Genomic DNA, 26,137 nt, shown 5'->3' with positions numbered 1-26,137 from the left:
TAGGGATGTCTAATATGGGGCAATAGGTACGTGATTCAACCTTCACGCTTACTAGTTTATGTGCACCAGCGAGCTCCTTGCGTCCTTTGGTACTGCCTTCACACAACTCTAGCTGCAGTGTGACCAATGTTAATTACCCAAGTCTTCCTTAATTAGGTTTTGTTCACTAATTACTTAAAATGTTTTCATATATAAGCATTCATACAAGTGCGCACATATAAATAAATAGATACCATTAATGCATAACATCAAAATATAGATCTATGAAATAGATGAACAACATGTCGAATCAACCTAGCTTTATTAATAATCCTTTTCAAGTTTAGTTCAATACAAACCCGACTCCGCCTTGTGCACTCAGCTGCTGACTCTACTAGGCCTCTGCACACTCAGTTGCAAAGCCTGTTCCTACTACTACGACCCAATACACTTCAGATCCACTTCTATCCTCTAACCATGCTTCGCATCTATCTATTACTTATTTACCAAAAAAAATTCTTTACACTTAGAGCCTCGCTCTATTTATACAATCCCATGGTCTGCGGACCATGGGTAGGCTAAGACAACTTTACATTAAATTACATTATTTTAGGGTGGACAACCATATGACTCATCTTAGACTTTCGTGCTCTGCACCCGCATTTTGTGGAGTCTTTAAGTTACATTGACCAAAACCCAGGCTTTAAGCCCCAAAAACATGCAGTGGGGGGATCCATTGCCCAACTAGCCCCCAACACAATCATCGTGACTCATCCTGAGTCACTCTACTAGTGCAGCAATCTTTGTGGGAAGTCCACCGTTCTACCATCGGTTGGATCTGCTCCATTTCTGCTTCTGAATCATCTACGTCTGACTTGATTCTCTTCTTTGGTGCCAACTTCTAGTACTTGTGTTTATAGTCTCGCACCCTTGTCCAGCTTCGTGGGTCATGGGTTGGTTAGTTAGACAACTAGCCCACCTATGTAGGGCTTCAGGCGACTGCCGTTTACTTTTACTGGGAAGGGTTCTCCATTAAGTTTGACTAGCTGGACTATGCCTCCATCAGTGACCTCTTTTTCCACATAGGTTCCCAACCTGTGCATTCTAAATATTCTGGGAAATTTTTCAAACTTGCTATCACATGACAGCACAAAATCGTTGACCTTGAAGGTGCACAACTTGATATGGCGGTCGTGCCAAGCTTTTTCATGTTGGTTTTGTACCTGCTGATGGAATCTTGCCAGAAACCGTTCTTCCTCGAGTTCCTCTAATTGTGCGAACCTCTCTTCCAAGGCTTCATAGTCCAACATGCCTGTAAGTGCTGCTATTGGCAAACTAGGTACGATGTATTCCATCGGCATGATAGCTTCCGTGCCATAAAATAACCTCAAAGGTGTCTAACCCATCAATTTTTTGCACGTAATTCTGTAAGCTCTTAATACAGAAGGCATGTGTAGGTCCCAGTCGTTTCGTTGTGCATTACATACTTTGGTTAGCACAATCTCTAGTATTTTGTTGAATGCTTCTACTGTCCCATTAGCTTGCAAATGGTACAGTGTACTTTGCTGATGATACACCTAGAACTCCTTGGTGAGCATGATGATGGTTTCATTTAGGAAGTGTGCTCCGCAGTCACTCATTAAGATTTTTGGTCAACCAAATCATGTCAACACATTGTCAAACAAAAATTTCACCGCCGTAGCTGTCGTGCAGTCCTTAACTGGCTGTGCTTCTGCCCATCAAGTTAGGTACTCTATCACAGTGATGATGTAGCGCCCACCCGTCTTTCCCTGAGGTTTGATTGGCCCCACAAAGTCGATTGCCCATTTTTCGAATGGTTGCAATGTCGTCTATGGATTGAGTGGCATCTCATCCCTTCATGATGGTTTTCCAGTTCTTTGACATATGTCGCAGGACTGATAGTGTGCTTTCGAATCTTGGTGCAGGGTTGGCCACCATTACCCAGTGCAAAGAATTGTTGGCTATGTGGGGCCTGACCCAGGTTCAAAGGTGATTTAGCTAAGTAAATATTGGTACTACTGGACCTTTTGGCAATAGTACGTAGAACGCGGGCCGAGGTCTCACCTAAAGTAGTATGGGAGGGTGCTGGAACCAGGTTTCCACACCCTGGGGATGTTTGATATGGGCAAGAGGTACTCGATCCAACCTTCGCGCTTACTGGGCTATGCACACCAGCGAGCCCCTTGCGTCTTGTGTTACTACCTTCACACAGATCTAACCACAACACGACCCATGTTAATTACCCAAGTCTTCCTTAAGTAGGTTCTATTTGTTAATTACTTAGAGGGTTTTCATACATAAGCATTCATACCAATGATTATCGAGTGCGAGGATATAAGTAAACATATACAATTAACACATAACATCAAAATATAGATCCACGAAACATATGCACAATATGCCGAATCAAACTTATGTTTTATTAATAATTCTCTTCAAGTTCAGTTCAATACAGACTCGACTCCGCCCTGCGCACTTAGTTGCAGGGATCCATGCACTCCACCGTGGACTCTACTAGGCCTCTGCGCACTCAGTTGCAGAGCCTCTACCTACTACTATGACCCAATACACTTTAGATCCACTTCTATCCTCTAACCATGCCTTCGCATCTATCTATTATTTGCCTGCCAAAAACTATCTTTACACTTAGAGCCTCGCTCTATTTATACAATCCCATGGTCCATAGACCATGGGTAGGCCGACACAACTTTACCTTATCTTAAAATTCTTAGGGCGGACAACCCTATGACTCATCCTAAACTTTTTCACTCTGCATCCGTACTTTGTGGAGTCTTTACATTACATTGACCAAAACTTGGGCTTTAAGCCCCAAAACCTATTGCGGGGGATCCCATGCCCAACAGCCCCCCAACACAATCATCGTGACTCGTCCCAAGTCATTGTACGATGATCTTAGCACAAAGCCCTTCCAATTGTGTCTGGGCTGTGCGAAGGTCCACAGCACATTGCTCTGTCGTCTGCTGGATCTGCTTTACTCACTCGACTAACTGCTCGCTGTCAGAGGAAAATCCTTTTCGTAAAGCCCGGATCACTTTCATGTGTGTGAGCTTTCCTTCAATGTCAGTAAGGATGATGAAGGCCTCATCAATCCAAGGCTGGACACGTGCTTTAAGTACCACCTCCTTTTGGCGTGTGGCATCCACTTTTTCCTTTAACACCTTCACCTGTTGTAGCTTCACTAGCCACTGAGTTAGGATCACTATCTACGTCGTTCTGCACAGATTATCATATTGCATTTGAAGCTCCTGTGCCTCTGTTTCCATGCGTTGTATGGTGGGGTCCTCCTGTAAGGTAGTGAGGACCCCGAAGGATTCTTCCAACAGAGTTGTATAGGTCTGCACTGCCTATCCTATTTCCTCCAACCCCTTCTGGATAGCGTCAGCGCGCTGTTCCGAAACGTCCAGGGGTGTGGATGACTGCATTTTTAGTTGCAGTTCAACAATCTATAGGTTGAGGTCCAATTGGATCCTCGTTTCTTCCTCCTTTGCCTCATGGAATTCACTGGCGAATTTGTGGATCCACACTCATATTGGTAGGTCTGTCGCAATTTCTAGCTTAGGGGTGTGGGGACATGCTTCCTCTACGATCTGCTCCAGCTGTTGATTCTACGCCAACGCTTCATCATGTTGTAGGCTAAGCTACTCGATGTTGATTTGCTGTTCACTAAGCATTTTCACTGCGCGTCTTTCCCTAGCGCGGAGTTCTACTATCACTCCGTCCTGCAACTGGTATAATATATCTTGTGGAAGGGCAGCCAAGTTTAAGACAAGTCCCTTGATCCGGTGCATTGCAGCTCTGTCCTCTGTGCTGTCTACTCTCAGTGCTCCTTCCAATAACATGATGCTGTTAAGCCATTTTGGCCCGCAATAGCTTCTCTATTACTGATGTACCCGCGGCACTGTAGGTGACTACTATTCCTTCTTGTGGGGGCCACACCTGAAGTCCCTGCAGTTGTGCCCTGAGGGCCCCCAACACATTCTACTGCTCCATCATTGCTTCCTGGAGTGCTTCCCTGGTGACCTTGCAAACTATGTCCCCGATATCATATAGGTCACCCTCTATCAGTGTAATAGGTTCCTCATCCAGCTTGGAAGCTTTGGTCTTATTCCATGGCCCTATTCGTTTTGTACCGCGCGGCCATTTTAGTGGTGTAGATGAGGTGCTTGGGTTTGCGCCTTCCGCCATGTCATCTATCCCCTATTCTATGGTCAGGTCTAGGCCTCTTTCCTCCTATGTCGTGGTGGCCCCAACTATTGCTGCTTTTTTGGCGGCCTTGGTCTGCTCTGTGGTGGCCTTCGCTGCCTCGGGAGAAGCCCTTACCTCCTCAGCAAACTTCTTGTTCCGCTTCTATTGTACCAGCAGCTTGGTGGCATCCTTTTGTCTTTGTATTACTGTCTCATCACACACTGCCAGATCTGAGGTGTGCCATTCGGGTGGCCATGAGTCGAGCACCATGAAAAGAGTGTCATCAATCGCGATGAAAGGAAGTTTGGTCCAGTTCTACTTTGAATCCTTCCACACATTGTGCATATCCGCCTTAAAGTCTGCAAAGCTCTGCAGACTGTCATACACTGTGGGGGATAGGCACAGCCTTTTGTTGATCCACATTTAGATGCTTGCCTCCATGAGTATTGTTATGAAAATAGCTCACAAAAATATAGAAAAGAGAGATCAATGCCTTATAATTCAGCCTCTTCGAAGGGGCAACCTCCTTTACATTACACAAATGAGCAATTCTTGGATGATACAAATGGAAAGACCTCCTTTCTATATATAGGAGTCTAAGGGTCATAATATAATCAGAGCCGACATAACAATAATAATGTAAGGGCACAATAATAACAATATTGGGCTTCTATGGGGCACAATAGTAACAATATTTGTACTACATGGGTACATCAATATAATAAGGGGGTTGTACTAATAACAATAAGGGGTTACACTAGTACTATAGGGGCGTAACATGCCCCTCTCCTTCAGAAAGCATTGTCCTCAATGCTTGAGTAGTTCTTGATGCTTCTGAATAAAATTCTTATCCTCCCATGTGGAATCTTCAGCGAGTAAGTTCTTCCACTTGATGAGATACTCTGAAATTGATTGATTCCGTAGCTGTTGGGTTCTTGTTTCTGTGACTACTCCAGGTTCCAACATGAGTTTTCCTTCCTCTTCAATTTTTGGCAATATTGTTTGAATTGGGATCTTTTGCAACTTTTGAATAAGTGGCCATACTTCTTCATCCTTATTCCATTCATCCCTTGCTCCGTTTATCCAATCTGGTTGGATAATAGAAATAGTACAAAACAATGCTTCCACATCCTCATCCTTGAAGAGTCTTCCCATTTGGTAAGGTCGCCATTTTTTAAGTGCATGTAGTATTGCCAACATTTCCTTCTCATAAATAGCTTGCTTGAGATGTAGCAGTAAAAATACCCAATCACCTACATCAAAACATTTTTCACTACGTTGTTGATCTACTTGTTGTTTCGTTTGATTTTGCACCAAAGTGGCGTTATCCTTTAAAATTTGGAGAACTTGTTGTTGATGCTCAATGTGATCTTTCACTGCTTGAACCTTTTTCTTCTTGATATGTCCTTCTATCTCTAGAGTTTGAGGAGTGGTAATTTCTTCCAATCATTTACAAGATATGGTCAGATTCATTTCTTGATGCTCGATGTGATCTTTCACTTTTTGAACATTTTTCTTCTTGATATGTCCTTCTATCTTGATAGTTTGAGGAGTGGTAATTTTGACCAATGAATTAAAAGATATGGTTGGATTCATTTCTTATTTCTTGATGTGATCTTTCACTTCTTGCACCTTTTTCTTCTTGATATTTCCTTTTATCTTAAGAGTTTGAGGAGTGGTAATTCTTGCCAATGCTTTACAAGATATGGTCTGATTCATTTCTTCTTTCTCTGGGATGGGTTACTGGCATATATCTTCTTCTTTTGATGTTCCTTGATACTTTTCTTCCTCCTCTTCATATTCTATGTAAAATAATTTCTTCTCAGCACACTTATGACCTTTAGTGCATTTTCTATCACAATTGTAACAAATCCCTTTTTCTCTTTTTTCTTCCAATTGCTGTGGTGTAACCCTTGTAGGCTGTGGAAGACTAGGAGAAACAACACTTCCATCTTTATAGTTGTGAGGGGTATGCTTCCTAGTTTCCATAATTTTGCTTTCCACTATGTGACAAAGCCCTTTTACTATTTCCAATTGTTGTGGTGTTCCTCTAAAGAAGGTGTTGCTCTTTGTATCCTCATAATGTGCTATCATTTCCTCCGTGAAAATTGACCACGTAACAAGTTGTTTATGAGAACAAATCCCTTCATACGATAAAAATTGATCCAGTTCTAAATATGAAGATGCAATACATACCTTTTGTAACAGTGGTACATCATGTAGATCAAAATATTGCTCCATTTGAAGTATCCAATTTACCGGATCCTTGCCATCAAACTTCCTCATCTTGCTTTTTCTTGATTTTAGGAGCTCAATCTTGAAACGACTATAACTCTGTACTTTCGGATCCTTAAGTTCTGAAATTGTGACCTGTAGTAGCCCTTTGTGTCCTCTTTCCAATGCCACCAGTCTAATCCAAATTGGATTCTCCAAGAAAGAGTTATGCACAGTCTCCCAAGATGACCTGATTATAGACCTTTCCAGAAGAGCGAACTTGTATGAAGTGCCAAGTGTCACTGTTTCGACCTTTAGCTCTAAAAACTATCTACAAGAAACTACAGTCCGTTCGCTTTCTATACCTTCATGAAAAATTTTAATATGATGCTTAGAGAGAAAGTTATGACGATTTTCCCTAGTTCACCTGTTTGGAATGTAATTCAGGATTCTGCAAAAAGACCAACTTCCTCAGCTCATCTCTCTACAAATATAGTGTGAAACGCTATGAAATTTGGACCCGCGCTTCAGTGCGATATCCTCTCAAATGGGTTTTTTTTTTAGCTTTTGAAACGTTGCAGAAAAAAAGTTATAGTGAAAATTCCACGATGACCTGTTTGGAGCAGCGAAACCCTAAAATCCAAAGCTCTGATACCAAATGTTATGAAACTAGCTCACAAAAAGATAGAAAAGAGAGATCAACGCCTTATAATTCAGCCTCTTCGATGGGGAAACCTCCTTTACATTACACAAATGAGAAATTCTTGGATGATACAAATGAAAAGACCTCCTTTCTATATATAAGAGTCTAAGGGTCATAATATAATCAGAGCCGACATAAAAATAATAATGTAAGGGCACAATAATAACAATAGTGGGCTTCTATGGGGCACAATAGTAACAATATTTTCACTACATGGGTACATCAATATAATAAGCGGGTTGTACTAATAACAATAAGGGGTTACACTAGTAGTATAGGGACCTAAAAAGTATCTAGAAGGTCTTGGTATCACGGATTCGCATGTCGTCCTTTGTCGCCCAGAGCGACGTGTATTTTGCCGCCTCTGGAAAGTCCTGGTCAAGAGGAGAAAACTGACTATCCTCAGGAAGTTCCCCTACAACCAGCAAGATGGATAAGAGTAACCACGCTTAGTGGAAGGTCTTACCCTACTCCTGGGCCTCTTTGTAGTTTGTTAGAAACTCCTCGTAGAGGAACTATGCCAGTTGAACTGTACCCCCTTTGCACATTATTCAGCTAGCACGATGACTATTGTTGGTACCTCATTGCCACAGTATTTTCTCATCACTTTTCCTACCAGCAGTTGGGCAGTTATGCACACCCCTTTGTCTTAAATGCTAGTAATGACGTAGCCCCTCTGCTTTTTCTCTAACTTGTATTTCTTCTTCATGGTCTCTGTTAGCACCAAGCCTCTGCTTTTGCCAGCTATTTCTGCGGGGTCCCTTCTCATACAGGGAAGTTGAGAAATCCTATGAATAAGCTCTGCCATGATGGGAATAGGCTCCTCCAGCCACAAGTACCCATCATGCACTAGGAAAAGCAGTTGCCTGATGACAAATATCATGATTGGTGCCGGTGAAAGTGTGGAATCCATAGTAAGTGGAGTAGCCCAGCCTACTCAACCCTGTGTAGCCATTTCTGTGGCTGTAGCATTGTAACAGACCCCTCCTTGCTTTGTTTCATGAGCTGGCTAGTCTCCAAATGTGGGAACTTTTCACTATCCCCGAGGTCCCAATCTTCAAATTTCATCATGGGCACATGGCTCTGGACTGAACTCTCAAACAGAATTCCATTTGGGAGGAGTGGGGTTTCGAGTGAATTCTTAACGACATCTAAATCCTTAAGTACTTTTTCTTTCCCTCTCCATGGGGGGACATATTTGGGCAGTTTTGCTACAGTGTGCACTAGCTGAATGTCTTCCTTCATTTCTTTGTCTCGTTCAATCTCTTCTATGAAGGCCTAGAGATCCTCCTCCTCATCATTTGTCTCAATATTAACCATCTTGCCCTTATCTTCCATATATAGTTTACCAAACTGTAGATTTCGCGGAGACATGTAGATTGGTCCCGTTGCCCATGTATTCATCTTGGGCCTCAGCGTTTGGGGTGATTTCGAAATTTCTGGTGCATCCCTCACCTGTACTGTAGGGCTTTGCATGGCTTCCTCGATGGTACTTTTGACAAAACCCACATCTCTCCTGGTAGTTTTCATCTTGTTCTGTTGAGAATGCAACAAGATGATGGAGCTTAGTGGAATGGAGTTGGCTTCACTAAGTGGGCCCGCAGGCAAATTATGGCGCAAAGTCTATTTTTAGACTATGTCTATTTTTAGACATATGGATCATGGTCTATGAGTTGCAGTATGTTGTTTATGGATGATTGGTCATGTTGGGAAAAATAGATGGATTTATATTTCTGGTTCACAGCGGAGTGATCAAATTCTATTTTTAGACTACCAGGCTAAAAATAGAAAAGTCAAATATTATTGTCTCATAATAATATTTAGACTATAAACATTATCTTATCCTCTTAGAGCACTTTAGTTTGAACTTCAGATGTGGCACATGCAGCTGTCAAAAGGAAATACACTTTCTTTTTGGGTTAGTTGAGCTATTGCATGCAGGACTTCAGTTAGAACTCAAGCAGTTGAGTTTGGTGGAGTTGGATGTGGAGTTGATGGAGTTGTGTTCAGTTTGACTTGGTTAAACTAGTTGTACTTAGTCTAACTACAAATAGACTAGTGATTAGTTATGTGAACTAATTATTAACTCATAAAGCAACTAAAGAATACATCATTTAACTCAGTTGCATGTTAGTGCATGTACAGTTCAGTGGAGACAGGTGTTAGAGGTTGAGATTGCTATCAATTGTGACTATTGTTGTCCATGAGATCTTGCATAATCAGTGGGATTGAGTAATGCCAATGAGAACTGCGTAGTGTGGGCCAATACCAAGTATTATAGATTTTTCTCACGTGATTTTCAGTGTGAGTGATTCTCTTCAAGCATTGTGCAGTGGAGGCAGGCAAAGCAGCGGAGGAGATTTGAACCTGTGACTTGTTCGGATCTGAGCTAGTTTTGTGTGTAACAGGTGGAGATAGTGTTGGATACTTGTGAGGAGTATTGTACTATGTAATGTTACATGTTCTCAATCATTATATACAGATAGTGTGGGGTTTTCGGCTGTAAGCTTTCCTCGGGTTACACATTGTGTTAATGTGTGCATGCTATTGATGTTTCATTGTTTTTGATGCTACTAAATTGATGATCAACGTAGAGGAGGTTATGTATTATGCATGTATTCCGCAATAGTGTATAATCTGGATAATCTCTGTGAATAAGTGTCATATTATTCAGCATTTCTACATGGTATTAGAGCTGTTGATCATCAGATCTATTATTCAGAAAGTGTTTACATTCTATTTCTTCAAGCAGAGTCTGTAATCGGGCCAGGTAGCCTCTGGATTCATCCTTCTTTTGGAAGGTGAGATATCTGGTAAAAGCCCATATAGTAAATCTCTGTACGAGAAATAATTTTTTCTCACGAATTCTAGATCGGAGGCGGTTGAGTTTGGATCTGGTGGAATTCGAATTTGCAGCAGTGTTTTCTTGGTATCAACGTGGCAATGTCTTTCAAGGGATTGCGATTGGAGTATGATCTTGAGGGCAACTCAAACTATATTGCATGGAAGGACAGGATGGAGGCAGTGTTGGATGATAATGGGCTGAAGGAGTTCATAGAGGCTGAGGTTCGAAAGCCTACTGATATTGCGCAGGTTGATGCTTGGCAAAAGAAGGCAACAAAGTGTTGAAGGATTTTGTTGGAGGTCGTGAAGGATCACATTGTGTCCAGCCTGCATGGAAAGGCTTCTCCATACTTGATGTGGAAAGCATTGAAAGATCTATTCCAAAGCAAGAGAGATAAGAGGAAGCTGTGCTCAAGGATAAACTCAGAAACATCAAATGTGAGAAGGGAGATAGTATGCCCAAGTATCTCATGAAGTTCACTCAGTGCAGGGATTAGCTGGGAAGTGTGGGGGTGACTGTCGATGATGAGGACTTGGTGAGCTTGGCTCTCCTTGGTCTTCCAAAGAGTTGGCATTCCTATCAGGACTTTGTCAATGGTGAGGAGAAATTGCCAGGATGGGAGAGACTTTGGTTAGATCTTGTGTAGGAGGAGATCAGGTGGAATACCAGGGACGGAACTTCATCAAAGGGAACTGATGAAGAAAATTGCACTTTGGCTACCAAAGAAAAGAAGGGGAAGAGCAAGAAAGCTTCTCAGTCTGGTGCAAAAGGCAAGAAGCAGGACATGTCTAAGGTGAAGTGCTTTCACTGTGACCAGCACGGACACTATGCCACTAATTGTCTGGAGAAGAAGAAGAACAAGCAAGCTACTGGATTTGCAGCAGGAGAGGCTCTAGCCTCGTAGTTTGAGCTTGATTTTTCATTGATCGCATGCTTGGTTTCAAGTGTGATGGGATTGGTGTGGTTCTTGGACAATGGTGCGTCTTTTCACATGATAGGAGATCGAGATTTTTTTTCTGATCTGGAGGACAAAGATCTTGGAGTGCACATCGAGATGGGCGATGATGGTAGATACCGTGCGACCGGTATCGGTACCATTTCCTTTGAGAGGGAGTCTGGTAAACCTTTCGTATTGAAGGAACTGATGCATGTTCCAGGATTGAAGAAGAATCTTATCTCTGTGGTGATGTTAGAATACAAGGGATATGATTTTGTTTTCAGCGAGGGAAAGGCTTTCCTGCGCAGCAAGACAATTGGAGAAACCCAGAAGATAGGGGTTCGAGTGAGGAACCTCTATCAGTTGCATGTAGATGGCTATGCAGCAATGGCATGCAAGGCAGAAGGATTGGTGAGCCAGGATGATGGCAAGTTGTGGCATAGGAGATTGGGTCACCTTCACCATGGAGCCTTGAAGATACTACAGTAGATCACTACAGGGCTTCCTGAAGGCACTCTTGCACAGTCAGATCAACGCAAGGGGTGTACTTTGGGATAGTTTGTGAAAGCCACCTTTCACAAGAAGGATTGTCACGCCACGACAATCCTTGAGAGAATTCACACAAACGTGTGTGGACCTTTCTCAGTAGCTTCGACAGCAAAACATAGGTATTATGTGATCTTTGTTGATGATTTCTCTTGTAAGTGCTGGATCTTCTTCATGTAGAAGAAGAGCGAGACATACTCAAAGTTCTGTGAGTTCAAAGCACTGGTTGAGAAGGAGTCAGGGAAGAAGGTGAAGGCTCTTAGGAGCGATAATGGTGGTGAATACATCTCTGGCGAGTTCAAGGACTTTTGCAGTGCAGAAGGGATTCCAAGAGAGCTCATAGCTCCCCATAACCCACAACAGAATGGGGTTGCTGAGCGGAAGAACAGAATGATCGTGGGTGCTTCACGGGTGATGTTGCATGATCAAGGCCTAACCCTTCACTTGTGCGTAAAAGCATGCAATACAGAAGTATATGTGCAGAACCGTTGTCCTCACAAGATACTTGGCATGAGTACACCCGAGGAGGCTTATTCTAGTAAGAAGCCTGATCTTTCTCATTTGAGGATTTTTGGTGCTAACATTTACATGCATGTAACGAAGGATGCCAGGAAGAAGTTGGAGCTGACTGCAGAGGTTGGGATATTTGTGGGGTACACTGATACACCCCACAACTATCGCGTGTATTTTCCAGACAGTGGCAAGACTGTTGTGCGACGGGATATAAAATTTTAGGAGGAGAAAGCCATGAAGTGTTCGCTTGAGAGGGAGTTACACTTGCATGTAGATGAGGAGCTATTAGTTCCTAAAGATGAGATTTAGGACGTGGATCAGCCACAGGACGAAGTTCATGGAGTGGAAGAGCCCACTCATGCAGCGCCAACCATCAGAGGGCGAAAGCGCTTGACAGAAGCTGAGCGACTGGCTCAAGATGTAGAGAAAGTTGTAGGACCACCTACAGCCCAACGCAGGCAGAGATAGTCACCTGATCAGTACACTAGATACATGGCTCTTGTGAGCAAATGTGTTGTGACTAAGCCATCTTCTTTCGAGGAAGCTGTGGAGGATCCCGCATGGGTAGATGCCATGCTGGAAGAGTATGATTCGAATGTCAGAAACAGTGCATGGGAGATTGTTCCTAGACCGGAAGGGAAATCAGTTGTGGGTTCAAGATGGATCTACAAAGTTAATCAAGTAGTTAATGGGAGTGTGGAGAAGTACAAGGAAAGATTTGTTGCCTGACGCTTTTCACAGATAGAGGGGATCGATTATGAGGAGACTCGCAAGGTATTCTTCAATACGGACGATTCTTGCTCTCTCAGCGCAGATGGGGTGGCACATTCATCAGATGGATGTGAAGACTACGTTCCTAAATAGATTCATTGAGGAGGGAGTGTACATAGAGCAGCCCGAAGGTTTCGAGGTCTTCAGCAGCTAGTCGCATGTGTGCAGGCTCAAGAGAGCGTTGTATGGGTTGAAACAAGCACCATGTGCTTGGTACACACAGACAGACAGTTATTTCACTAGACTTGGATTCTCCAAGAGCGAGGCAGATCCTAACCTATACTAGATTGTGGTGGAGGGTAAGTTGCTTATCATTGTACTTTATGTAGATGATTTGATTCTAACGGGTGATGAGCTGCGGATACTTTCATGCAAGGATGATCTTGCTAAGGAGTTTCAGATGAAGGACTTAGGCCTCCTTCACTATTTCCTGGAATTGGAAATTTGGCAGCGCAGTGATGGACTATTTGTTTCTCAGGGTAAGTATGCTTGGGAGATTCTGGAGAAGTTCAACATGCATGGCTGCATGCATGTTGATACTCCTCTTCTTGGAGGTTGGAGGAAGGAGGATGCCACTTTGGCAGAAGAACTGGATGCCACTGTTTATCGACAATTGGTGGGGTCGCTTATGTATCTGGTCAATACACGACCCGATATATGCTATGATGTTAACCAGCTTTCACAAGCTATGGTTAAGACAACCAGGCTCTTCTGGAAGGCAGGCAAGCATGTATTGCGTTATTTGAGAGGCACATCGGGATATGGATTGTGGTACAGACAAGAGGATGAGGTGAAGCTATGTGGCTTCACTGATGCAGATTGGGTAGGGAGCCTAATAGACAGAAAGAGCACATCAGGAGGGGTCTTCAGTATCGGGTCGACAGTAGTTTCTTAGTACAGCAGGAAGCAAAGATCCATGGCACTCAGTTCAGCAGAGGCCAAGTACATGGTAGCAAGTTTGGTTGCATGCGAGGCTATATGGATGAGGAAGATCCTGGTCGGTTTGTTCGGTTCTTACTTGGAGCCTACTGTGATTTACTGTGATAACCAGAGTTGCATTAAACTCTCGACTAATCCTGTATTTCATGATAGATCTAAGCACATTGACATCAGGTACCAACATATCAGAGATTGTGTGCAACGGAGAATCATGTTACTTTCATACATTCCAATGGAGGATCAGGATGCTGATATCTTGACGAAGGCACTCACCAGGAGCAAATTCGAATACCACCAAGGCAGGATAGGGGTTACTGATAATCCATATCTTGTTGAGAGGGAGTGTTGAGAATGCAACAAGATGATGGAGCTTAGTGGAAAGGAGTCGCCTTCACTAAGTGGGGCCGCAGGCAAATTATGGCGCAAAGTCTATTTTTAGACTATATCTAATTTTAGACATATGTACCATGGTATATGAGTTGCAGTATGTTGTTTATGGATGATTGGTCATGTTGGGAAAAATAGATGGACTTCTATTTCTGGTTCACAGCGAAGTGATCAAAGTCTAATTTTAGACTACCAAGCTAAAAATAGAAAAGTCAAATATTATTGTCTCATAATAATATTTAGACTATAAACATTATCTTATCCTCTTGGAGCACTTCAGTTTGAGCTATATATGTGGCACATGCAGCTGTCAGAAGGAAATACGATTTCTTTGTGGGTCAGTTGAGCTATTGCATGCAGGACTTCAGTTAGAACTCAAGCAGTTGAGTTTGGTGGAGTTGGATGTGGAGTTGATGGAGTTGTGTTTAGTTTGACTTGGTTAAACTAGTTGTACTTAGTCTAACTACAAATAGACTAGTGATGAGTTATGTGAACTAATTATTAACTCATAAGAAACTAAATAATACATCAGTTAACTCAGTTGCATGTCGGTGCATGTACAATTCAGTGGAGACAGGTGTTAGAGGTTGAGATTGCTATCAGTTGTGACTATAGTTGTGCATGAGATCTTGCACAATCAGTGGGATTGAGTAATGCCAATGAGAAATGTGTAGTGTGGGCCAATAACAAGTATTATAGCCTATTCTCACGTGATTTCTAGTGTGAGTGATTCTCTTCAAGATTGTGCAGTGGAGGCAGGCAAAGCAGCGGAGGAGATTTGAACTTGTGACTTGTTCAGATCTGAGCTAGTTTTGGGTGTAACAGGTGGAGATAGTGCTGGATACTTGTGAGGAGTATTGTACTATGTAATTTTACATGTTCTCAATCATTAATATACAGATAGTGTGGGGTTTTCAGCTGTAAGCTTTCCCCGGGTTACAAACTATGTTAATGTGTGCATGTTATTGATGTTTCATTGTTTTTAATGCTGCTAAATTGATGATCAACGTAGAGGAGGTTATGTATTATGCATGTATTCTGCAATAGTGTATAACTGGGATAATCTCTGTGAATAAGTGTCATATTATTTAAAATTTCTACATGTTTGAGCTGTTTGTAGTTGTTCGCAACTTTGGAGGCTCGAACACCAGTTGGTTCTCGACATTGTGTGTTCTCTGTAACAGCTCAAATCTAAAAAAAACAAGTGTTGTCTCATGGCTAGCCTTGGTGATTTTATAGTGTATTTCAAATTTTAATTTTACCGTCCCCCCCATTTCTGAGTCATTGATGTATTCTTGGAGATAAATTGTCCCAAATCTAGTTCTGACTTCGTGTCTTAATTGCTCGCCACCCACTCCTTTTTGTCTTAAATTGGACATCTTGTCATGAACAATGACACCAACAGTCACTTCCCAGCCTACCCACGTGGCAGCGCAACCCCCTCTACGTAGGTGTGACCCTTGTGACATGCTGATCCTACATGCAACCTTTGTATCGCACAACTCCCCCACAGACTCTTTTATAGTCTCGTGCTCTCTTTCAACTGCTTGGAGCGCTGAGACTGTGCTCCCTACAAATAGTCAGGTGGTCACATCACCTATGCGAGACTTCAATTCACCTTCCATCCTAGTCCATGGGCATTCCTTAATTAACTTTGCGATAGTCAGCGCCGCGCATTCTCCCTTATGCAGTGCACTCCCCTGGTTACTTTGTTTGGTAAGGTGCGGTCGCAGCCATGGTAGCAGAGTCACAAGTTCTTGGCGGAAATCTTCTAATGCAGTAGTATTTCGGCCCATACCTTGTCCTATCATGCTTAGTTTATTGACATGGCATGCTTGCATGGATTCGGTTTCTATTTCTTTGATTTCTTCATCCATTAACACACTTTTCTTCCTTAGTCATACCCGATCTTTGAGTCCACGAAACTTAAGGTTCCCCCGTCGAATGGCTTACTAAATTTGCATATGTTCGACCATGCACGGTTTCATAATTCCTTCATCCTGGTCCCCGCATATTTTTCCAACTATGTGAGGATTCCTTCCTCCAAAAACTATGGTCTCGACTCTACTCGTCATCTTTGTGATCGTCTCCGTGCTCAGATTCTTGTAGATGGACCTAAAGGCCCATTGGATGGTTGGTATGCATAGGTCCCAATCAATTTGTCTGGCCTAGTGAACCTTGTTTAGGATCCCACATACCTTCTTTAATGCTTCTACATGGAATGTTTGTGGTGTGTGTCACTTTTCCTGCTGCTGCATTCTGTTCCAATTTTCGATCCCTAGTTTGGGGTATGTTTGTGTGGACTGCATAGCACACGTCTGTACCCATCGACATAGGTGAGCGTGCAAGCTGCTCTGTCCTGGCTGCCCGACTCTTGGTCGAAGTTGGGGTCTTCTAAACTGCAGGCACATCATCCTTCTACATCTGTTCCTGTCCTCAAACTTACATTGACGTGTACTCCACCATCGTGCGGGTGTTGCACGCAGTTCCCATTTCAGCGCATCGAATCGTTGTTGTTCCAATACTGCGCTTTGAAATTTGTCCAAGAATTCATACACCACTGTCACTCCATCATATGTTGGCAGTTCCATCGCCTCTGTCGTTACGCAACACAGTGATTTAATCATTATGTCTCAATTCAGCGTTGTCACTTCGTGCTACCGGTTCTACTAGTGCTCTACTTCTTCATCTAAATCCAAAGTACAGGAGCTGTCGCACTCCCATGAGATTCTCCCATTTGTAGTCAAATTCACCTGATCCTAGTCTCCCACCGTTACCTGGTAAATGCAATCCAGCTCATCGTCGCTTTCATCATCGCGCACTAGTTCAGTGTAGCGCTCTTCGGCTAGGTCTAGCGAGAATACTACGCATAGTGAATTTTTCTCAAATATCATCTTCCGCTTCTTCAGGTTGATGACTCCATTCATATTAGTGGCCCAGTCTATTCCTAACAACGTGGGATAGGGATTCCTGTCATCGATAATATCTATCACTTCAAATTCTACCTGTGTGCTCATGCCTTCAATATCAACTATCATCCCTTGCAACCTCCCCATGGGCAAAATATTCTATTGCTTCACCATTCATAATTGAATAGGGGACCACTGCAATGCGAGCCTTCCCATGCACTTCCATGTTTGCTTCGGTAACACATTCACCTCTGATCCTAGGTCTAGGATTACCTGATCCATTTCGTACTCACCAATCTGTGTCATCAATCTCATTTCCCTCCTGGTGCGTAATGCATTCTCTCCTAGTTTCCAGATTACGCACGGTTCTCCTCACCCTGTGCACCTGATGATCAGCTTCTGTAGTGCCTTAAATGCCTTGTTGTCGTGTAACAGTTTCATGCATGTCTCTAGAAAGGTAGTAAGCATAGAAGGATCCATCCCTGGCTGTAGTTGATCCTTACTACCTGAAGTGGAGGCCTCCGTGAAGCTCTTCTTGGCTTCCATGAATGTCTTCTTTGCGCATTCTAAGTCAAACTCAGGTTCCTTTGCAGGAGCCTTGTGAACCCATCTATCTTCCTCGGGCTGCTTCCCCATATCTTCCCTTATGGTTGCGCCGCTTCTAAGCATCATGTTCATAGTTAGGTCTTCTTCACGCGGTTCAAACCTCATCATTTGGATATTCTGAGTCGGAGGAGGCTGGAGTACCCATTTTTCGCGCATCTATGTGATCAACGTAGGACAATCTATCATTTCATGATCAAACTGAGCATAGTATGAATAGGATATCCTTGTCGGGTTGGTGCAATTGCAGGCATAGTTCCGTGGTCCTCCACAATTGTAAGAAATCAACTGTCCGCAACCCCTTCTTGGTCCCATTCCTCCTCGTCCTCGACCTCGCCCTTGAAATCTAGCACGCGCCATCCCCACAGCTAGGTCGAGGGCTCAAATTTCTATTTGCACCCTATAGTTTGGGGCCTGATCCATCATTAGTTCATAGTTGCGACAAGTTCAGTCGTCGTGGCCTACCGACCTATAGAAATTACAAAACAACTGCTGGGGAGTTTGTGTATAATTTTGCAACAAATGACAATTGTCTGTCATGTGTTTTCCTCCTATCTAACAGATCACGCACCATAACACGGGTGTCTCACTTAGCCCTGCCTGTGCCTCTAGTCTCAATGGCATTGGTCCCCATCTTGCCAAGTAGTTCGCGAATATTGGACAGTGATCCTTGTCATGGCCCTGACCCTTGCATTTTATGCACCATACTTCCTTTTGTGCCTCTGGCCGCGGTGCCCTATCTTGCTTCAAACTCTGCATTTCTAGGCAAAGATTCTATAGTTGCACATGGATTTGTTGAACTCCCAACCCAGGGTCTTGTAGTGGGGTCTCATGCAACCTCAGCACCATTTCCAACGCTTTGGCCTGGGTGGAAATTTTCTGTTGTGACAACATCATCCTCTAGTGCGGTGTCAAGGATGCCACAAACCATAAGCGATGCTTTGCATCTGTTAGCATCATATTGGCCTCATAGATCATACTCTTTAGCTGCTGATCTAGATCCCAGGGGGTCTCTCTTGGAAGCATCATGATCTCTTTAAACCCAATGATTAACTGTGTCTCCGATTTTGGTCGGCTAAATTCTCTATTCAATGCATTTTGGATCTCTGCTATCCCTGCGTTTGGGTCGTCGTTAGAGTGCTTCATATACCATCTCAATGCGCGATCGTGCAGTGTGCTCACTAATGTAGCCTTCTTAATGTTGTCATCTGTGACCCCTTGCACTTCCCACACTACTCTTACCACGAACCAGAACTAGTCTAGATCTTCACTCTCTACACCTCTTAATATAGGTAGTTTGATTGTGCTCACCATGCTGAACTGTGGGGGTGGTGGAGGTGGAGTAGGTGAAGATGGAGGCGAGGGAGGTGAAGCAAGTGGGGGCGTGGGTGGAGGTGGCAACTGTGGAATGCGCTGCCTTATCAAATTGATCACACTTCTCAAAGAGACCTGAGTGAGCTCTTCCTAGCTCTCTCATGAAGGTGAAATTAAGGGACTGTTTCCTAATTCCCCGCTACCTTTGTAGATCTTTCCGCTTTCCGTCATTCCAAACATTAACGTATTTGCATAACCCGCTTTTCACATAAGAGCATTTTAATCCAGGTATTCAAAGATGTAATGTACTTAGCTCAGGGTCCCTTGAGAAAACGTCATTCTGCTTCACTATAGCTCACGGTCATGTTTACTGCAAACTCAGTGATAAATCCCCCTATTATCCGGTCGAGCCAATGGTCCACAACTCACGCAATCTAATCTTCCGATGCCTCTACTCTCCACACTAACTCCGAAGTCCACACTATCAGTTGGTTGAGCCTACACCATCCCTGGCTATCAGCTAACCTCACAATCCACTCATATAGTTCAGAAGGAAAGGATGCAAAGAAAATCTTGTGGATTTCCGTATACACGTAGCGATCCAGCCACCTTTTCTCAAATACCTGCGGAGTTTTGTTTTCCTATGTCATGAAATTTTGAATCTTCTTGTCCAATCACTCTTCAATTTCTTTCTTTTTTTGGTTCCAGTGGCATGACATCAGACATCCCTTAGGCAGATCCCAGTCCTGGCAACAGAACTATTTGTTGGCTACGTGGGGCTTCACCTAGGTTCAAAGATGATTTAGCCAAGAAAATCCCGATACTATTGGCCCTTTTGACAATAGTCCGCGGAGCGCGGACTGAGGCCTCACTCGAAGTAGTATGGGAGGGTGTTGGAACCAGATTTCCACACCCTGGCGATGTCTAATATGGGCGAGAGGTACACAATCCAACCTTTGCGCTTACTGGGCTATGCGCACAAGCGAGCCCCTTGCATCCTGTGTTACTGCCTTTGCGCAACTCTAACTACAGCATGACCCATGTTAATTACCCAAATCTTCCTCAAAAAGGTTTTGTTCACTAATTACTTAGAGGGTTTTCATACATAAGCATTCATACCAATGTTTATCAAGTGTGCGCATATAAGTAAATAGATACAATTAACACATAACATCAAAATATAGATCCACGAAACAGATGCACAATATGCCGAATCAAACTTATCTTTATTAATAATTCTCTTCAAGTTCAGTTCAATACAGACTCGACTCCACCCTGTGCACTCAGCTGTAGGGGTCTGCGCACTCAGCTGCGTACTCTACTAGGCCTCTGCGCACTCAGCTGCAGAGCCTCTACCTACTACTATGACCCAATACACTTCAAATCCACTTTTATCCTCTAACCATGCTTTCTCATATATCTATTACTTGCCTACCAAAAAATATCTTTATAGTTAGAGCCTCACTCTATTTATACAATCCCATGGTCCATGGACCATGGGTAGGTCGACACAACTTTACCTTATTTTACAATTCTCAGGGCGAACAACTTTATGGCTCATCCTAAACTTTTGCGCTCTGTGCCCATACTTCATGGAGTCTTTACATTACATTGACCAAGACTCGGGCTTTAAGCCCCAAAACATGCTGCGGGGGATCCCATGCCTAACAAGAATCTTTTGTGTAGTCACGCATCTTGCATAGTGTCCTCCTACAGCACCCCCATGTGCTTCCGCGAGGATCTGTCCTCATTCAAACTTTGGTACATATCTTCGCAATATCTCATCGTTTCCCATTTTTCAGAGGTGCCCCGTAATGATAGAAAATTCTACGACGCACACCACCAACTCCTTCTTCTATTGGATTGAATATTACTTTATCACAGTCCTTGTGGTTAAAAAATGGACTATATCTTCGAAATGGCTGTCCGTGACGCGCACTGCAAAGAGTTGTGCATCAGGTAGTCCCCCCTCCAAATTTGTTGGCTCCTCACCTATCTCAATTCGTGATAAGTGATCTGGTCCTGCATTTAGGCACCTTGGCTTGAGGATGACCTCAAAGTCATATTCTTAAAACAGTAGCAACCATCTACATATGCGCCCCCCCAACACAAGCTTTTTCACCAGGTATTTCAACATGGAATGCTCAATATACATCTTGAAGTGCCCGCCAAGTAAATAGTGTCGGTATTTCTAGAGCACGTACACCATTGCCAACCCTTCGCAGTCATTAGTAGAGTAGTTCTTTTTATCTTTGGACAGTCGCCGACTCGCAAATGTGATCAGGTGATCCACGCCTTCTGCTCCTTCCTACGTGAGTACAGATCCCAATGCAATACACAATGCATCACCATGTACATGAAATTCCACGTCCCATTTTGGGAAGACCAGGATGGGAGTGGATGCCAGTTTCTCCTTGAGAACATCGGAACTTTTCATACAATCATCATTCCAACAATATGTAGCATCCTTTTTCAATAGTTTTTCCATTCACATTGTTATTTGGGCATAGCTCTTAATAAACTTTCTATAGTAACCAATGTGCCCCAAAGTAGCGTGTAGTTGTTTGCCACTTTGTGGCACTTCCAGATTCAGAATAACAGTAATCTTCACAGGGTCCACCATCAGGCCTTATTTATAGACCACATGTCCTAGCAGGTTTCCAAACGGAATGAGGAAGATGCACTTTTTAAGGTTCAGTGCAATCTGGTGTCGGTGGCAAGTATTCAACCATGGGGGCTTCACTCAATTAACCTCTAACCTATCACCTGCATTCATGACATACTAAACAATACCCCTTGTTTGACTATATATTGGTAAATACCCCTAAAAATCACATTATTTAACCCCCTACCAATATGAACCCAATACACCTCCCCAATTTAAAAATCCCCTACTTTCATTAGATATTGTAGGTATCCATTTTTTCATTATCATTTTTTATACCCCTTTATATTTTTTCATTAATTTTGAGCTCCATTTTTTTTACCTATCAATATAAAAACCCTTTAACCTTTATATATCCCCCAATATATTATGTCATTTTTCATCAATATATATCCCCTAATATGATCCCACGTGCTATGGTATTGCTCCCCTAGTTAAGCCCCATGTATCCAGCATCAAACGTAAGCTCACTATATGGTGTTTAACTAACCCAAAAACAGTCCAATCGTCCAGATAGACCTCCAAGAACTTGTGGATGTATTCCTTGAAGACAGCCACCACTATGTGCAAAAATATTGCTGGTGTGTTCTTTAGTCCAAAGGGCATAACGGTGTATTAAAAGCAGCACCATTCTATTGCAAAGGTTGTCTTGCTCCTATCTTTTGGTGTGATCTTGATCTGATAGTATCCTGAGAGGCCATCCGTGAATGAGTAAGCTTCCTGACCGCCAACATTCTCCAATACTTCATCTGTGAATGGTGTCGGGAATGGATCGTAAACACAAAGGTCATTAAGCTTCCTGAGGTCCATACATATTCTAATTTCGCCCTTCTGTTTTTTCTCCTACACTACCATAGGACTCACCCAGTCGGATTCTTCCATTGGTTCAATAATTGTGGTTGTGAGCATTTTGTCTAATTCTTCGTGGACCTTTTCTTTATGCTTTGGATTCAAGTGGTAAGTTCATTGCCTAAATGGCTTCGCGTCCAGTTTCAGAGTGATCTTCATCATCCATAAGTTGCCAATGATCCCCTTTAAGTCCGTGATTTTGGTCGAGAACAAGTCTTGATATTCGTAGAGTAACTAGCATTGTCCCAATAATTCCCAAGTGTCATGTACTTTGGCTCTGCTTCTGTGCCAATGTTTACCAGCTTTGTTTTTAGTGGCGTGGTGATGTGGGGATCCTCAATTGATGGTCCTCGAGCCTCGCGATAGCCTTCAATTTCTGGAATATTAATATTTTAGGGGTCGTCATCATCCTCCTTTGCCTGCATTTTATAACGTTCTAGGGAACTGCTTAACTGGGTCACCCATGCTGGTTGAAGCACTTCTAGTGGCTCCTTTGGTATTTTGAAGATGGCGACTTTTACTTCTTGCAGTGCATCGTCAATAGTATCTGACCATCGGTCTTCAGATGTGAATGTTAACAAAAATCCCTTGTGCAAGACATTTCATTCGCTCGTACCATGTCGGAGTTCCGTCTTAGTATACCAGTTCACGGGTATGACCTCCAGGGTATGGTCGAATAAATGTACCCATTCAGGCTATGGTTCTTCCCCATATTCCTTGGTCCATTTCGCGAGGTGCGTGCGTGGGTCATCTCGTCCATTGTATTTGTCTTATAACCATAGTTGTTGTTTCCAAAATCATAGGTGCATCATCCTTCTAAATCCACGCTTGTCCTCAAAATTTCCTTGATGTGTTCCCCACCAGTGCACAGGTGTTGCGCGTAGCACCCACTTCAACGCATCAAACCAATATTTTTCCAGTACTGTGCTTTCAAACTTGCTCAAGAATTCATCCACCGCTATCAATCCATCATATGTTGGTAGTTCTCAGGCCTATGTTGTTATGCAACGCAGTGATCTAATCATCACGTTGCAATTCAGTGTTGTCACTTCGTTCAACCGATTGTGCCAGCGCTCCACTTCTTTGTCTGAGTCCGAAGTGTAGGAGCTTCCTCGCTACCATGAGATTCTCCCATCTGTAGTCAGGTTCACCCAATGCTGGTCTTGTGTAGTTATCTTGTAAATACAATCCAGCTCATCATCGCGCACTGGTTCAGTGTAGCGTGCTCCTTCGGCTGTGTCTAGCGAGACTACTATGCGTAGGGACTTTTTCTTGAATATCATCTTCTGCTTCTTAAGGTTGATGGCTCTGTTCATATCAGTGGCCCAGTCTATTCCTAGCAACGTCAGATAGGGATTGCTGTCATCGATAATCTCTATCACTTCAAAATCCATCTGTGTGCTCGTGCCTTCAATATGAACTGTTACCCCTTGCAACATCCCCATGGGAAAAATCTTATGTTGGTTCACCATTCATAATTGAATAGGGGACCACTGTAATGCAGGCCTACCCATGCGTTCCCATGTTTGCTTCAATAACACATTCATGTCCGAACCCAGGCCTAGGATTACCTGATCCATTTTGTACTCACCAATCTGCGCCATAAATCTCATTTCCCTCTCGGTGTGCAATGCATGCCTTCCTAGTTTCCGGACTACGTGCGATTCTCCTGACCCCACGCATCTGGTGATCAACTCTTGTAGCCCCTTCACTACCTTGTTGTTGCGCAACAGTTTCATGCATGTCTCCAGAAAGGTAATGAGCATGGAAGGATCCATTTCTGGCTCTTTTTTATCCTTACTACCTAAAGTGGAGGCCTCTGTGAAGCTCTTCTTAGCTTCCATAAATGTCTCCTTTGCGCATTCTAAGTCAAACTTAGGTTCCTTTGCAGGAGACTTGCGAACCCATGTATCTTCCTCAGGCTGCATCCCCTTATCTTCCCCTATGGTTGCACCACTTCTGAGTACCATGTTCACATTTGGGTCTTCTTCGCGCGGTTCAGACCTCACCATTTGGATATTGTGAGTCGGAGGAGGCTGGAGTACCCCTTTTTCACGCATCTGTGTGATCAACATAGGATAATCTATCATTTCATGATCAAACTGAGCACAGTATGAATAGGATATCCTCGCCGGGTTGGTGCAATCACGAGCATAGTGCCCTGGTCCTCCGCAATTGTAAAAAATTAATTATCTGCGGCACCTTCCTGGTCCCATTCCTCCTCGTCATCAACCTCGCCCCTGAAATCTAGCACATGCCATCCTCGCAGCTAGGTCGAGGGCTCGCATTTTTGTCTGCATCCTATAGGCTGGGGTCTGATCCATCATTAGCTTGTAGCTGTGACAAGTGTGCTTGTCGTGGCCTACCGACCTGCAAAAATTACAAAACAACTGTTGGGGAATCTATGTATACTTCTGCAACAAATGACAATTTTCCATCGTGTATTTTCCTCCTATCTAACAGATCATGCACCATAATGTCGGTGTCACACTCGGCCCTACGTGTGCCTCTGGTCTCAATGGCATTGGTCCCCCTCCTGCCAAGTAGTTCACGAATACTGGACAATGATCCTTGTCATGGCCCTGGCCTTTGCATTTTATGCACCATACATCCTCGTGCACCTCTGGCTGTGTTACCCTATCTTTCTTGAAACTCTACATTTCCAGGCATAGATTTTGTAGTTGCACATGGATTTGTTGAACTTCCATCCCAGGGTCTTGTATCAGGGTCTCATGTAACCTCATTGCCATTTCCAACGCTTCAGCCTTGGTGGAAAGTTTCTGTTGTGACAACGCCATCCTCAAGTGCAGTGTCAAGGATGCCACAAACCATGCGTGATGTTGGGCATCTGTTAGCATCATATTGGCCTCATGGATCATACTCTTCACCCACTGATCCAGATCCTAGGGGGTCTCGCCTGCAAGCATCACAATCTCTTTAAACTCAATGATTAACTATGTCTTTGATTTTGGCTGTCTAAATTCTCTGTTCAACGCGTTCTGGATCTCTACTATCCCTGCGTTTGGGTGGTCGTTAGAGTGCTTGATATACCATGTCAATGCACAATCCTGCAATTTGCTCACCAATGTAGCCTTCTTAATGTTGTTGTCTGTGACCCCTTGCGCTTCCCACATTGCTCTTACCATGAACTAGAACTAGTCCGGATCTTTGTTCCCTACACCTCTAAATAAAGGTAGTTTGATCACGCTTGCCATGTTGAATTGTGGGTGGAGATAGTAGAGATGAAGGTGAGGGAGGTGAAGCTAGTGGTGGCGTGGGTGGAGGTGGTAACTGTGGGATGCACTGCCTTATCAAACTAGCCGCACTTCTCAGATAGACTCGAACGAGCTCTTCCTCACTCTCTCACAAAGGTGAAATTAATTGACTGTTTTCTAATTCCCCGCTACCTTTGTGGATCTTTCCACTCTGCGTCATCCCAAACATTAATGTATTCGCATAACCTACTTTTCACATAACAACATATTAATCCAAGTATTCAAAGATTTAATATACTTACCTCGTTGTCCCTTGAGAAAATGTCATTCTGCTTCGCTGTATCTCACGGTCGTATCTACCGTGAACTCAGTAATGAATCGCCCTATTATTTGGTCGAGCAAATGGTCCATAGCTCGCACGATCTTATCTTTTGATGCCTCTAGTCTATACCCTAATTCCTGAGTCCACACAATCATTTGGCCGAGCTTACACCTTCCCTGGCTGTCGGCTAACCTCGTGA

This window comes from Pinus tabuliformis, chromosome 2_1 (genome assembly GCF_031772625.1).
Source record: "Pinus tabuliformis cultivar Carrire ecotype Pingquan chromosome 2_1, CPIR1, whole genome shotgun sequence".
Lineage (NCBI taxonomy): Eukaryota > Viridiplantae > Streptophyta > Pinopsida > Pinales > Pinaceae > Pinus > Pinus tabuliformis.
The sequence above is the reverse complement of the archived record's forward strand: the minus strand, read 5'-3'. Positions refer to the sequence as shown.